The sequence below is a fragment of the Pelobates fuscus genome, chromosome 3 (assembly GCF_036172605.1).
Source record: "Pelobates fuscus isolate aPelFus1 chromosome 3, aPelFus1.pri, whole genome shotgun sequence".
NCBI classification, from domain to species: Eukaryota; Metazoa; Chordata; class Amphibia; order Anura; family Pelobatidae; genus Pelobates; species Pelobates fuscus.
In genome coordinates this window covers 189343078-189360184 of record NC_086319.1, presented here as the reverse complement: position 1 = coordinate 189360184, position 17107 = coordinate 189343078, and positions in this window count along the sequence as shown.

Sequence of the window (17107 nt, the reverse complement as noted above, 5' to 3'; positions counted from 1 at the left end):
CACGCACACAGCTTAATGTAGTGGTTCTGGTGTCTACAGCCTGTCCCTGCAGGCTTTTCAATGTAAACACTGACTTTTTTTTACCTCTAGTGAGAGTCACTCAGACAGTCACTAGAGGTGCTTCCTGTGTCAGTGCAGCACAGTGTGCAGCACCTACATTCAGGGCCTTCACGCTCTGGAGGCGCTGAACGTTCCCCATTGAGATACATTGATACATCAATGCACACAGACACACACAGACACACACACACACTATGACACACACATACCATGACACACACACACACCTTGACAGACACACACATATCATGACAAACACACACACACACACCTTGACAGACACACAAACCATGACACAGTCAGACCATGATAGAGACACACACGCCATGACACATACAGACACACATACCATGACACAGAAAGACACACACACACACCATGACACAGACAGACACTCACACACCATGACAGACACACACAAAAAAAACATGACAGACACACACAAACAAACCATGACAGACACACACACAGCATTACAGACAGACAAACCCCATGACACACACATATACCATGACACACACATACCATGACAGACACACACCTTGACAAAGACAGACCATGACACAGACACACACACACCATGACAGACACACACACCATGACAGACAGACACACACCACGACAGACACACACCTTGACAGACACACTCAACATGACACAGACAGACACACACCTTGACAGACAGACACATACACATACACTGAAAGACTGACACAGATTATTGCTACCTGTGGGCGACCTGCCAGGGGGTCATGCAGGGCAGACAGCTTGGTGTGCTGGCGGCCGCAAGGGCTGCTGTGCTGTCTCTGCTCCCCAGCGTGCAGCTTAATGAGACCGGGGCCGGAATATGACGTCATATTCCGGCCCTGGTCTCATTAAGTAGCGCGCGAGGATGGGGGGGGGCAGAGACAGCACATCTCCCCCGGCGGCCGCCAGCACAGACAGCTCCCCCTGCGGCCGCCAGCACACCTAGCTGTCTGACCGGCCCCAGATGCTGACGGCCCACCTGGAAATTTTCCGGTATCCCAGTGGGCCCTGCTCCCCAGTGTTCTTTGGCAGTAACCCTTAACGTTCTCAGTACATGTATTCTTAAATTGCTATGTTTGTCAAAAAAATGAACAATTATTATTTTTTATTTTTTTAAATTTGGCATAGATTGGTGGTAAAATGGTTGCATGCAAAGAGTCAAAATACCCCAAGTTTAATACCTTAGGTTGTCTTCTTTTTAAAAAATATATACATGTGAAGGGTTATTCAGGGATTCCTGACAGATATCAGTGTTACAATGTAACTTTCGTTAATTTTGAAAAGAAAATGGTTTGGAAATAGCAAAGTGCTACTTGTACTTATTGCCCTATAACTTTCCAGAAAAAGCTAAGAACATGTTAACATATATATATTTTTAAACTCAGGACAAAATTTAGAAACTATTTAGCATGGGTGTTTTTTTGGCGGTTGTAGATGCGTAACAGATGTCAGGGGTCAAAGTAAGAAAAAGTGTGTTTTTTTAAATAGTTTCATCATATTTTATAAAAAAAATTATAGTAAATTATATGATACAATGAAAATAATGGTATCTTTAGAAAGACCATTTGTTGGCGTGAAAAACGGTATATAATATGTGTGGGTACAGTAAGAAAATTGAAAAGCGGTCTGGTCACTAAGGGGTGAAAGATTTAGCAATGAATATGACAATCCTGTTAACTACAGGCACACCCAGGGTACACAGTGCAAATGAGGAGAAATAAAATACGTTTCTCCCCTTCCTTTAGCTATGTTCTATGTCAGGAAAGGACAATATTTATAACCATCACTGGCAGGAAGCCAAGATGGAGCCGCACTGTTCCAGGATAGAGGTAAACGCAGTACTGTGGGTTTCTACATTTACTTTTCTGTTTCAGATTTCTCAAACATAGTTATAGCTAAGTACAAGGAATAAGTAGACGTAATATTAATATGGCCTGGAAGTGACAGTATATAAATAACAAAATACAGTTAGAATGAAATTACATATGCATATATCATTTATTAAAAAAATTTAAAAATGTTTTTAATTTATTTATTGTATTATTTTATATATTTATTATTGTAATTATACGTATATATATAAAAATATAAACTATATATATGTATTATATATAATATATACAAATATATATATCTTATATATATATGTAACTTCATTCTAAGTGTATTTTAATACTAATATATGTACTTATATTAATATTAAAATACACTACGTATGACGTGACTTATATATAAGATGTATATATATATTATAGATATAATATATATATTTTATATAAATATATATACATAAATAAATTTAATTTATTTTTACATGTTTAATTATAGTTTTTTTTACTCTTCCCACCAGCAGGGGGACTGTCTGCCAGCCCAGACAGTCTCCCTGCTGGCAGATCCACAGCCAGCTATAGGGGGTCTGATTTGCCTGGGGGAGGGCTGCCTGGGTTGTCAGGCAGTCCTCCCGAAGAGGATCGCGGTGGAGGTAAGTCTAGTGGAGCTCCTGGGGTAGAAAGCAGCGTTCTATGCCGCCCCAACGGCTTTAAAGCCCATTATAATGGGGACGGCATAGAACGCCGTAATGGCATTAAGGGGTTAATATGTTTAGACATTTCTGAAAAAACACCATCTTCTGAATATAGACCCCACACTCATCTCTAAACACTCATCTGTAAGCTGTCACTGCTAGGTATACAAGCCAATCATATCATGCTCAAGTAAATTAAGTTTGTATTGTGAGTGGTTTATAACGTGGATTGGAGATTGTGAAATTCACCTCTGGCAGGGTTATTCACTAAAGTGAGAATTCAAGGTGTATTTCAACTTTTTAGGTCAAAATAGCTGAAAAGGAAAATTCTCTAACGCCTCAAAGGGACACTGTAGGCACCCAGACCACTTTAGCTCATTGAAGTGGTCTGGGTGCAGTGTCCCTTTTGCACTTAGTTCTGCAATGTTTACATTGCAGCTCTAAGTCTGCCCACAGTGGCTGTCTACCAGACAGTCATTCAAGGGCTTTCTGAATCGAAACATAACTTTGGTGCATGAGTCCCTCCAGCGTCAGATTTCTTCCCGTAGGAAAGCATTATTTTTGTTCGATTCTTTGCTTGTTCTGTCCGCCCTGGTGATTCTAGTTTTTACTCAGATTAAGGGAAACTGTTCTCAGGTTATTTTTCTGACGGTGCCTGGTTCAGTACTTTAGATAGCTGGTTAGTAATGGTTCCTATTCATTATATGGCCATCTACTGGAGTTAGTTGGTTGGTTGGTTGGTTTTCCACGTTCACCAGAATATTTCTGTACGTCAGAATAGGGTCATTATTTAATTTATGTCTTCTTCATGCTTTCTCCATCCCCTTGTGTGTCACGCTTTACACATGGTAACGCTTTACACATGATAATTCGTTTTGCATTTTTGATATGTTCACTACATTGCTGGTTCATTTATGTATACCCAGGTATATATGTCGCATACTGACTATTGGGAGTAAGCAGACAAATATTATTCTATTTCACTTTCTGTATTATTATTATTACTACCTATAGATCATGTGCAGACCTCTGATACAGCTCACAAGATGTAATCATTATTGTGACGAAACCAACCTCGCCACTGGGCATTGGAGAAGCCTGTTTGCCCCCCTCCTACCTGCTGACTATGGCCCCTTGAAAATTGGTACGTTTAGAGAACTATATTTGGGCATATTGTATTTTATTGTGTGACTGCTGGCCCTTTAAGCACAGTGAATGGTATTTTATTGTACTGCTGCTGGCCCTTTAAGAACTGTCTGGGGACATATTGAGACTTTGGGTAACAATACCCTTAAGACTATGGCCCCTGAAAAGTATGAACTTTTATTGTGTGTGTATGGCCCTTTAAGAACCGTCTGGGGACATATTGTGACTTTGCTGAACAATGCCCCTTTAAGACTATGTCCCCAGACCTGTAAAATAACTTGTTCCTGGCTTTCCCCCACTTGGTTCAGTAAATAGGGCTTACTGAACCAAGTACCACACAGGCGGACCACCCAGAAGCTAAAGTGTGCAGGCAATTTACCTCCCAGGCTGTGAGGTTACTGCAGGTTAATTGCACGTGGCGGCGGCCATCTTTGTTCAGTCGAATGCGGTCAGCGGTGTATGCTAAAGATTCTGTGGAACTAAAATCGGCTACACATTTTACCGAACACCGCTGACCCTTACCTTCTCCCATACGGAACTTGCAGCTCCAGAGACTAAGTCCCGTTCGAAATGGGACTTAGTCGTTTTTTCGCATGAAATTGACCGGCCGCACAGCCCAAATCTATGGAACTGTTTTGGGCAGGAAAACGTGCTTGCGGTCGGTCATAAAGGGACCTCCAGCTAACTTTTGATCCGCTGGAGGGATTTGGCTGAATTTTGGAAGGGTGTATGTTTAAAGTGTGCTGATTCTAAATATATGGTTTTTGGGAAGATTGGATGTACGGTTTTAAAGTTATAGCACATGTATACAAACTGTATTTTCCCTGGCTGTAATAATTATGTTAACTGGTTATCTGAGGGGAGGGAACTTGTGGGTTGTAACCGTTATGCTATTGGCTGTTTTACCCCGCCCCTGTGGGTGGTCTTTTATGTGTAAGATGGAAATAAAAGCAGACTGGGTGTGCTAGCACCTGAGATCATCTTGTACCTTCATGAAGTTTCGGCTCATGTTTGGGGGGATTGGAGAACTACACTCTGGGGATTGCTATAATCACTATACTCCCCAGGGTATTATCGCTGAGCTCTGCTAAGAGCTGTTCCTGTGCCTGCTCTCTGGAATTCGGAGAGGTCCATCTACTGGAAGCTAGACCCTGGTCTTGGGTCCAGAGTGGGTAGCGTGGCGAGACCCCAACCAAGCTGCAGCGGTTCGTGGGAGTCTACAGTGGTTATGGTGTCTGGTGGAGTGCTTGGAGACCTCGGAAAGCACTAGGAGCATCCGTCAGCGGAGGGTACCCGGTCGGGGTGCCAGCGGTTCCGTTACAATTATGTTATTAGGGTAGGTGAGACTTCCTCTTGCACTATAACTTCCTCTCCCAATTTTCACATTTCTTAGTTAATTTGTGTATTTTACCTTAAAGGCACATTATTTTTAAGATTATTCTCTACTAAGATACCTTATTCTACAAGGTACGTACCTTCATGTTCATGTGTCTTGCGTTTGGTGTCAAGCCCCTGTTCAGAGTAAGAGAACTGGTTTTATAAGTTCATGTTCTGGCCTTCATTTAGCTTTAATTTAACTCTCGTCCCAGCAAGGCCTGCACCCCGCCTTTCCTAGGAGGCTCATTTTCCCACCCGGGCCAACTGCATAGTTATCGCCTTGTGTACCCTTCTTCAGGGTCTTAGTCAGGGCCTCACCCGTCACATCTACACGTTTTGCTTCTTTTAGTCCTCATTGAGAGGCCAACACCCTGCCACATCGTACAGTGGCAACATTCCCATCTGTCAAAATCATAGGTAGAGCGTCTCACAGCCGCTTGGAAACTAGCAGGGCTTCATTTATCACGCTATAGGAATTTTTTTTTGCCAATTTGGCATTAAAATAGCAAACCATTTCTTTTTTTATCAGTTTGTCGGTTTATCTAGGTTATTCCTTATTGCTTTTAGAATGTCTCAAGCATCTGGTCAGGGAGATGACATGTCTTTTTCTGGCTCCCCGAACGGGCTCTGCACCCTTGTTAGATCCTGTTCCATCATCAAGTCACCCACCTCTGACTCTCCCTGTTCCCTGAGGTCATGGACTATAACCAAATTGGCAGTGGAATTGTGGAATTGTGCCGCAGGAGCATCCCCTTCCCGGCCATGGCATGGAAGGCAGAACTATACAGGCTCCTGTCAACACAGTCCTACGACCCAAGGCCTGGCACGAGCTATTGAGGGCAAACATTGTGCCTATAATAAAAGCAGACAAAGACCTAGAAAATATAGGTAATTATAGACCCATATCATTAATTAATACAGATACTAAAATACAATCTTCCATTATAGCTGATAGATTAAAAACAGTAATACCACAACTTATTAATAATGATCAAGTCAGATTTATACTAGGGAGGTCCTCAGTTAACAAGCTTAGAAAAATAATAAACATAATGGAGGAAGCGGAGAGCAGTGGAACCCCTTTAATACTTCTGTCAATAGACGCAGAGAAAGCGTTTGACAGGGTTGGATGGGGTTTCATGTTCGCCGCTTTAAACCACTTTGGATTACTGGACCAATCCTACAAGCCGTGTCTGCTCTCTACAGCTCTCCATCAGCCAAGATAACAGGGTCAGGTTTTACATCACAAGATTTTAATATAAAAAAATGGGACCAGACAAGGGTGTCCTCTCTCCCCCTTACTGTGTATAATGGTGCTAGAACCCGTAGCAATTTTAATAAGACAGAATAATAAAATTAAGGGATTCACAAATTCACTAGGATAATCCAAACTAAACATAGAAACATAGAAACATAGAATGTGACGGCAGATAAGAACCATTCGGCCCATCTAGTCTGCCCAATTTTCTAAATACTTCCATTAGTCCCTGGCCTTATCTTATAGTTAGGATAGCCTTATGCCTATCCCACGCATGCTTAAACTCCTTTACTGTGTTAATCTCTACCACTTCAACTGGAAGGCTATTCCATGTATCCACTACCCTCTCAGTAAAGTAATACTTCCTGATATTATTTTTAAACCTTTGTCCCTCTAATTTAAGACTATGTCCTCTTGTTGTGGTAGTTTTTCTTCTTTTAAATATAGTCTCCTCCTTTACTGTGTTGATTCCCTTTATGTATTTAAATATAGTCCTGGCACTATAGTGGTCCTTAAATAGATGACATCCTATTAAAGGACCACTATAGTGCCAGGAAAACATACTTGTTTTCCTGGCACTATAGGGTCTCTAGGTCCCCCTCACCCTCAGGGCCCCCCTCCCGCCGGGCTCTAGGGGGTTGAAGGGGTTAAAGCTTACCTTTTTTCCCCTGGCAGGCTCCCTCAACGGTGGGGACTCTCCTCCTTATTTTCCCATCATCGACTGAATGCGCATGCGCAGCATTAGCCACGCGCGCATTCAGCCAGTCCATAGGAAAGCATTATCAATGCTTTCCTATGGACGCTGGCGTCTTCTCACTGTGAAAATCACAGTGAGAAGCGCGGAAGCACCTCTAGCGGCTGTCAATGAGACAGCCACTAGAGGCTGGATTAACCCATTTGTAAACATAGCAGTTTCTCTGAAACTGCTATGTTTACAGCACAAAGGGTTAATCCTAGATGGACCTGGCACCCAGACCACTTCATTAAGCTGACGTGGTATGGGTGCCTATAGTGGTCCTTTAGCATTAGAAGAGCCAATCACTTCGTTCCCAGAACTACTGAAGGAGATAAACAACTATTCCAAAGTCTCAGGATATAAAATAAATCTGGAATAATCAACAGTTATAGCTATAAATATGAATAAAAGGACTATTAAAATACTTGTACAGAACACAGGGCTACCCAAAAACAGTGACAGACTAAAATATCTGGGTACCAACATAACTTCAGAATTAAAAGATTTAATAGAAGTTAACTTTCTACCCCTACTAAAGAAAAACTAACAAAAATCTAAGGGATTGGAAAGGCATGGGTTTCTCATAGTTGGGTAAGATTAACATCTTAAAAGCATATATCCTGCCAAATGGTTGTACCATTGCAGAATGATTCCAATTAATTTCCCAGAAAACTGGCTGTCTGTATTACACTCTTATTTTGTTAAATTTATTTGGGGTGCAGGGCAGGAATCCAAGTATTGGCCAGATCAAGACAGGATGGAGGCTTGGGGTGCCCAGAAGGTTTACAATGTTATCAGCCCAGCAGACTATTTCATATAATGCTCACACAAAGCAAGGCCGCTACTCACAAAATATGGTATAAAATGGAAAAGCTAAAACTGGGGTTGGAAACTTATCCTCATTATTTTGGATTGTTGGGGCTAATAAAAAAATTATTAGAGAGGCACGAAGCAAACCTCAGATACTTAAAGAGCTAACGAGATGGTGGGATAAACTTACAAACAAGAAAGGCTTTAAAAACAAAATAATTGATACGCTCTTTTTTTTCGCAAGTATCTCAGATATGTTAGAAAATCTAAAAACAGACTTATGGATGTTAAACGGGGTAAAATAATTTAAAGACATAGTGGAGGAATACAACATTAATCCTTTCAACCAAATTATGAAGGACTTGAATATTCCCTCGAGTGAACGTTCAACTATCTGCAAATTAAAAGCTTTCTAGCAAATCACCTCTTTAAGAATAAAGAGGAGGATACCATAAATCATATACAATTATTTGAATTAAAGAACTATAAAAAACCTAATGGCAAAAATAGAAGAAGAACAATGGATAAAATCCCTAAATAAGCTAAATAAAAATATACACTGTCTTTTAGAAACCCAGTTTAAACTATCAAATAGATGGTATTTAACACCCAAACGCCTAAAGAGAATCTTCCCAGAACTACCAGACAGATGCTGGAATGCAATGCTGCTAAAGATAATATGGTCCATAGTTGGTGGCAGTGCACACCCATAAATACATTTTGGAAAGAAGTAATCAAGATAATATATCAAATAACGGAAATAAAACTACCCTTTAAGCCTGAAGTGGTTTTACTAAACTTGCACTGGCCAGAAATGACAAAAAAAAACATCAATGGTGTAATTACATATAATTACGGCAGCCAAATTACTTCTTGCAAGAAATTGGAAAACAGAGACAACTCCAAATATCAACAAATTAATAAAGCAAGTATTATGGCAAGCAAGAATGGAAAGAGGTATCCTGGTAAACTTGGGAAACAGATATAAACAAAGAAAGGGGGTGATAGAACCCTGAACCGGGCAGACAGACAAATAGAATGAGTAATTAAAAAAATTCAATAGAATAAATTGGCGCAACAGGAACTAGACAGCATATTGCTAAAAAAAAACAAGTATTTAGATAATGCAGCAACCTACAAGGAGTTCTGATATACACAATCTCCAAGAAACAAATATATAAAACAGAAAGTGTAGGTGCGCAAAACAATATGATAAATAGCGACCAAGGATGAAACCATAAACAGAGTGTATGAATTGTGCAGGTTTCCACCAAAGTACATACAATAGTGTATTAGAATACAAATATAGCCAGTGAATAGCCAGCAAGTGTACAAAGATACAATGTGGTCAAGTAAGAATTTGTAACAAGTAAACATATACTTGCAATTGCACTGGTGTTCAGGAACAAGTAGATTTAAAATACATAAGAACACAGACCTAATGCAAGAATGTAAATAAATAGTATTAAGGTATCAGAAAAAGGTAAAACTCACAATTGTGGAGTGGTCGAAGTACCACTCCAAACTATCAGGCACCGGGAGGATCAGCCCCTTGAGGACATTGGATCCAAATTGCATTATGATACACGAACTCACTCTCAGCCGAAATAGTGAAGTAGAATTTTTTTTGCTTTATTCCAAATAGATGGTTTGTTTATGGTTTCATCCTTGGTCGCTATTTCTTATATCGTTTTGTGCACCTACACTTTCTGTTTTATATATTTTAGACAAATAGAATATGAAAACATAGAAACCACACAAGATATAAGAGGCTCTCGTACTCTCCAGAATTAAACGTGAGGGGTAGACAAGAAACCTATATTAAGAAATAGATAGAAATAGGGGGGGACCCGGGTGGAAGGGATGGGTAAATTAACAATCCAGCAATATATTGATGATGACATTGCAACAAAGCCCGCTTCACACAAGTAATATAAAGCGTATGCAGGGCTGGTACAAGTCTGAAATAAAAAATTAAAAAAGAAAAGAACTTTGAGTACAGCTCATGAAAAATGGGGCAAAAACAAAAGTGTTGAGTTTATAATTTTGTCCAGTGTACATCTATATATATATATGGGTTATACACCCCTGATTGTGTCCCTGACACTATATGCTCATCTTTCTACTGAGTTCAGACATGATTCTCCAGTGAATGCATATAAAAAGCAACATGAACAATTTTTCACCTTGTAGGTGTCATGAAAATCTGTAATCCAGCACTTACTATCTTCTTTAACTGAAGTTTTAGGCTGAATTGCATCATAGTTCTAACACCCATTAGAGGAATATTGCTGTCATTCTTTACCGCTTGGGGTTAAGTTGTGGTTATCCACCATTCCTAAATGCGGGTGAAAAGGAGCTTGTTATTCCGGATCACAAAACAGCTTTATCTTCACTCTCTCAAAAGGCACAGACAAATTCAAAAAACAATGTATTTAGCACAAGCACAGATTAGGTTGCATTTCAATTGACATCTTCCTTGAAACCAAGGAGATAGCAAACAGCAGGAGATATAAATACAATTACTCTGTAATATACTGCCAAGGAGAAAAGGACAGAGAGAGCAAGAGTTAAGTAAAAGGTACAGATGAGAAGCAGAAAGATACACACCTTGCAAATTTCAGTGAGGGATTTGGGCACTAAAAACATATTGTAGTGACTTGAAAACCTAATTGCAAAGTTTATGCAAAAAGTACAGATTTGGAAATATTCTCCAACTCCGCTATCATAACTGCTTTCGGTATTAGCCTAAAGTTTGTCATTTGCATGTAATTTAGCTACAATTGGGAGTTTAATGAATCCGGAGTTTAATGCATCCCGACTTCACCCATTTCGCCACAACAATCCATGAAGGACCCCAGAATTCCCAGCATGGCAAACACCGTTAAACGCAGGAAGCCCAGAGGCACACAAGATGATGCAGGTGCAGAAGCCCTGTTTCCCGACATGGAATCAGTGATGGGGTCACAGACTCTCTCACAGCTGTCGAAGATCCACCCAGCTATACATGAGCAGGTTAAATATATGTAACCCAAATATAGAAAGTGTAGATTCACCTCCTAGCGAATAGAACACACTCTTAGTGGGTAATAGTAAACAACAGAAAAACAATTACCCTTGTACTAAATGTATAGTAGATAAGGACTCCTCCGGGTCCTCAATAGATATGGGAAAAAATGAATCTACAATACAATAATAACAGACATAGCATAATACTGTTGATATATAAGAAAGAGTGGAAGTATAAATAGTAGTTCACACTCACAAACCAAATTTGGCATATCTTATCAAACCATGTAAATCTCAAGGTTGGTGGACCATCATAGGATACATAGAAGGGAATAAAAAAGCAAAATAGTGCAGAGTATCTTGGTAAAAAATTACACTTTAATAATAAGGCACACTTACAATGTTGTAGTGGCAAGCAGGCATATAAAATCTACCGGTCTCAGGATCAGGTGATGATTTTCAGGATCAAATTTACCCGGTCAGAAGTAATAAAAATAAAAATAATAAAACAGCCTAATCTAAACAATAAAAACTCTAATACTATCAATCAGCCCTACGCGTTTCGTCCAAACGTCCTTGGACTTCCTCAGGGGCAAAAACGTCCTTCTGTGTATAGGTATAATCTTCCTTATGATGCTGGTGACTCTTTTAAATCCGTCTGGTTTGGCGCGTCCGGAGTGTCCTCCAATCGTCCGCTCGCTTCCGGGTTCGTCCGTCCATAGTACTTCCGGGTGCGAGCCGATGACGTAACCGGATATGCGTCTCACGTCTCTCTTCCGGATTTGATGCGTTCCACCTGATATGCGTTCCACCGCTCATTCATAGAGCGGAGAATAGCCACATATAAAGAATTAATGAAACGATATGCAACAGTAATGGACTCTTAAACACTATGATATTTTCTAAGACTTAGAAAACTATTTACATCTATTTACAAAACCCTTAATAACTATACAAGATATAGTGTAAAGATGGAAATTTGAATGAAAATATATTATATTCTGCAGAAGCCATATGTTAAGTTCAACCACATTATCAAAACATGTTATTGTCATTATTGAGGTGAGAAATAGAAAGAAAAAAGTTACATACAAACAAGAGGGTATTCATTAAAGAAAACAGACCAAATCGACCAAATGAGCAGGTTACCATGGAGGCCGTACCAGATCTGATGGGGGCTGGATTATGGATAGAGTTCACAGAGTCCCTATACCCAAATATCTTGTGCCCAGTTTACCCAGAGATGTGATAGTGCACCTCCACTACAACAAAGCAAAGGAGGAACTCATGTCTACTGTAAGGCAGCTAAAGCAATTGTCGAACCCCTTTCAGGATTTGGTTGTATAGGCTGACCTATCACCGTCTACTTTGGCACAAAGATGCAAATTCATCAATGTCAATAAAAACTGCTCCAAGTCCGCCAGATCTCCTACAGGTGTGGATACCTGACCAAGCTCATCATCTGGTGAAATGGAACTATGACGGTAGCAAATGCACCAGAGGATGGCCTACAGGTGCTGAATTTCTGGAACATCATGTCGGAGTCCCACCCCTTTCCCAAAGAGATGTCAACCATTTCTGAGGTTCTCCCTCTTGGAAGACAGGGCTCCCTAAACAGGGCTAAACAGGGCTCCCTAAAAGTCACAGAAGAGCACTCAGCACAGATCTCTTCACCAGGTGACATCCAAACTGATAGGTTATATGCTAATTTTAGTTCTTGCCTGTTAGGTGTGTGAACTTCACTGTACAAATAAGACCTTACATTTAGATTGAGCCCACGATCCTATACCACTCTTACAAAAAAAAACTACCGCAGTTGCAGGGATCACAGCTATGACTGGGCCTGTCCCTCCAGGGGGCCTGGCCACCCTGCGGACCTGTCAGGACGAACCAGTGGCCCAACATGCAGAATTAAGTCAAACACGTAACAAATACCACATGTAGACATACAGGGTGGGAGCAGGGCAATTTTTGCACCGGGGCCCCGTGGTTTCTAGTTACGTCTCTGCTGGTAGAACATACATTAATGCTTACTTAGCACTCATGCCTGTGCTTATTGGCCACTAGGCCTAATTCCATGTAATTCCATATTCTAGAGCACACAACGCAATACCTGTGTGCCTTGGGTAGATGTGGCACTTTCAAGTCAAGAAATTCACCCGCTTCCATACCTCCCATACTGATCTGAGTTATTCAAATACTTCCATCAGTCAGATTCAGATGTTCTTATTGTCAACATCTAGCTAGTCTAACATATGCTGTTTTACTGTTCATTATGTACTGTTTAATTTTTTTTTTTCAATGATCTGTGTTATGGCAGTTATTTGTTTTTTTCTCCCAACCCGCCCTACTCATCCTTCTTTTTCCCCGTACCCGATGTGGCAGACCTTTACTGAGTAAATGCATACATGCACAAGTTCTCTTGAAGTACAGCAAACGCAAGATGCTGGGAGCAGCTCATTTTACATTCTCCATACTCTATCAATGCGAAAATGGTTGAAGAGCCCTCACAAATGAAGAATGATTCAAGCAGAAGATGACAAAAGGGGTGTCTATTCTACTCCATAAGATACATATAGATCCAGATGGCAGATTGCTAATACTTGAAGGGTTCCTAAATAACAAACAGGTCACTAATGCAATATCTTCCTGCGCAAAGTCTGTTGCAAAATACTAGCCATGAAAATGCGGCACCGGGACATTCTCAGCAATAATAACTCCTTGCCTGATACAGAGATTGATTCTACACATGAAAATATTTTTGGTTCGATGGTAATTTTTATCTACCGACCAGGGGTAATGCTATGGGGACCAAGTTTGCTCCAAGCTATGCGAATTTATTTATGTTCTATTGGGAACGATTATTTATTTACCAGAAAGGAGAGCTTGGGGTCCTCTATAGGACATACATCGATGATATTTTTATGGTTTGGAAAGAACCAGAGGATGATTTCAATACCTTTTTAAAATTATTTAAATGCTAACAGTTGGGGAATTAAATTGACCAAATGTTTCAGTCCAAATAATATACATTTTCTAGACCTTAATATTTTCATTCTAAATAACACTCTTAGAACTGGAACCGTCAACAGCTTTATAGAAAAGGATAGCTGTCACCATAGACCCTGGTTGGAAAATGTCCCCAAGGGTCATTTTTAAGATTGAGACGTAATTGCTCTAATAAAGAAGATTTTATTATGCAATCTAATGTTCTTACAAAAACTGTTTGAGGATAAAGGCTATAATAGCACCAAATTGGGGGAAGAAATTAAAAATAACCATGATCTAGACAGATCACAATTATTAAATTATAAGGAGAAAAAAGAGATGTATCATAATAAATAAATCCCTTTTATCTTCAACTATGGGTCAAATGTAGGATGTCTGAAAAAAAATAATTAATCGTAATTGGCATATTTTAAAACAAGACAATGAATTAGATGATTTTACAGGTTTTAAACCTAAATTTATTTTCAGGGGAGCCAAGAATTTAAAACAAATTTTAATCTTTAGTTATATACAAAAAGATAGGGAGGATAATTTAAACAAATGGTCAAGTTCACAAAAAACGTTTCTTCTATTGTGGTAACTGTGTGGTAATTCAGACAATCAAAAATCATAAATAAGAAAAAAGAGTTTCCTATCCACTGTCACTAAAAATGTCAGGGCTCCGCGGGCAGCGGTGAGGGGAGGCTGCAATCCTCTCGCAGCACTCACCCTCGGTCCGTCGCCGCCCGCGGTCCCCTCTCCCCTTACCGATAAGCGAGCGGCGTCCTCTCCTCTTGACACGCCGCTCGCGTCCTCCTCTCCTCCTCCCAGCGGCAGCATGTCTAACGCTGCACGCTGGGAGCCGGCACTATTATCTAAGCGCCGGGGTCACTCACGTGACCCGGCGTTAAAGCTACAGTGCAACAAACACAGTGGGGGGTATAGATATCCCCCACGTGTGTTTGTTAATACTGATTGGTGGTTAGCCAATCAGGATTCAGGCTAGGATTTAAATACTTACCTTTCCTGTCTATCTGTGCCCTGTTGTGGTCTTTGCTTTATAGTATCGATTGTGAACGTGTGCTTTCTGGTTACGTACCCTCTGGCTTGTTATACTGACTTTGTGACTTTCTCCTACCCTTTGACCTCGGCTTGTTTCTCGTTATTCTGTTTTCTGGTTCCCCTTACTCGGCTTGTCTCCTGACTATTCTTTGTGTGCTTAGCCCGGCCACTCTAAGGACCGGTACAGCACACTTTCTGTGTGTGTGTCTGTGTGTGTGTTAGCGTGTTGGGTTCCCCGGAATCGTGACAAAAAAGAAGTTTAATATCCAACCTTTAATAACGTGTGACACGAAAAATGTCATTTATTTGCTACAATGTTCGTGCGGCCTACAATATATAGGGAGAACATCCAGACCCTTAAAAGTTCAAATCAATGAACATATTAGAAATATTAAGAAGGGCTTGGAACTCTACAGTGTGTCTAAACACTTTTTAGAATACCATCATTCTAACCCTATTGAACTAGAATTTATGGGCATAGATAGAATACAAAATCACTAGAGGCGTGGTGATATTGCTAAGAGTCTTGATAGACAAGAATTGAAGTGGATTTTTGAACTGCAGACACTTTGCCCTAAAGGACTTAATTTCATTTTTGATACTGGCACTCTTTTATGATTCTTATGTCAAATACATACCTTTTTGAGAAAAAATTATGATCAAATTACGTATGCACTTTATTGTCAGCTCCCATTTAAGTTAATTGTGCCCTTGTTTTTATTAATATTTTTGCAATATTTTAATGATCCTTGATATATTTTTCGATTGTGTTCTGTTTGCACATTTTTACTATATGCCTCTAGCTATTATTAGATATATATGCACTTTCTAGCTATTTGCCTAATATTTAAAATGCCTCTTTTAAATTTCTATTATATGTCTTTAGCTATTATAAGGTATATAAATGCACTTTTCCCCTACAAACCAGCGCACACAATATCCTGCGGCAGCATTCTGATGACGCCCATCCTGGGTGGGGAACTTTTCTATTTTTGGAGGTCTGTGATTGGAAGGTTTGTTAGGGCAGCTGTGACTTCTCCTCAATTTTTGTATCTGGAGACCGGAAATGCACACCCGGAAGTACCATATATCGACATCAGATCTACACATCTGTTTCCCTTTTTGCTATTAATTTATACATAAATAGTATGTCTTTACCTTTGTTGGTAGATGCATCTGAGGAAGACCTGTCATGGGTTGAAACGCGTAGTGCTTTATATTTTATATTTTTACCACTTCTCTGTTTGTTGTGTTTACAATATAGTGTATTTTATATTTATTTTGGTTCCTGATCTTACAAATCTGATCCTGCATCCTGAAGGAACACACTAAGGCAACTTGATCAACCTGACAGTGTTGAGAGCCAACATTGAAGGCTCTTTCAATTATTTTTCCATATCTATCCATATTGCTGAGATTTGCAATAATCATTTGTGTGCTATTGCCTTATGCTATATATAGTGTTAAAACCACCATCCAGCCCCCTAGCCGCCTTGCCTCCCTAAACATAGTAAAATGTTTACTTTTGTTCAAGTCTGCAGCTACTGACTCTGTCCCACACTCATCTGTGAAAACCACTCCAAACTATTCAACCAAATGCATCTTTGTATGAGCAATAGGACAAAATAGAACCAAGTAGAACTATATTGGCAAGGCAGAATCAACACAATTAAAATGAGCTCTCTACTTGTTTAGAATGCTGACAATTCCAAACTCACTCCTGAAGCTATTTCAGTATCAGGTGCACTCGTTCATCTGTAAAAGTCATCCCCCAAGGATGTGAAACAACCTACTCAGAACTAACCCTAAACAGGGAGGGCTGGGGGTCCCTTACTACATCTCAACACTCTGACTACACCTCAACACTAGCCACCCATATGTTAGAGAAATCAAAGGGACACTATAGTCACCAAAACAACTTTAGCTTAATGAAGCAATATTGTTGTATAGTAGGGATGTGCATGGGCAAAAAATTTGGTTAAGTAAAAAAATTTGTATGCTTTGGCAATTTGGACCAATGGCATTCGTTTCAGTTCGGCACTTTGGCAATTCGGAACTTCACCAATTCAGAACTTTGGTAATTTGGACCCTAACCCTAAACCCTAACCCC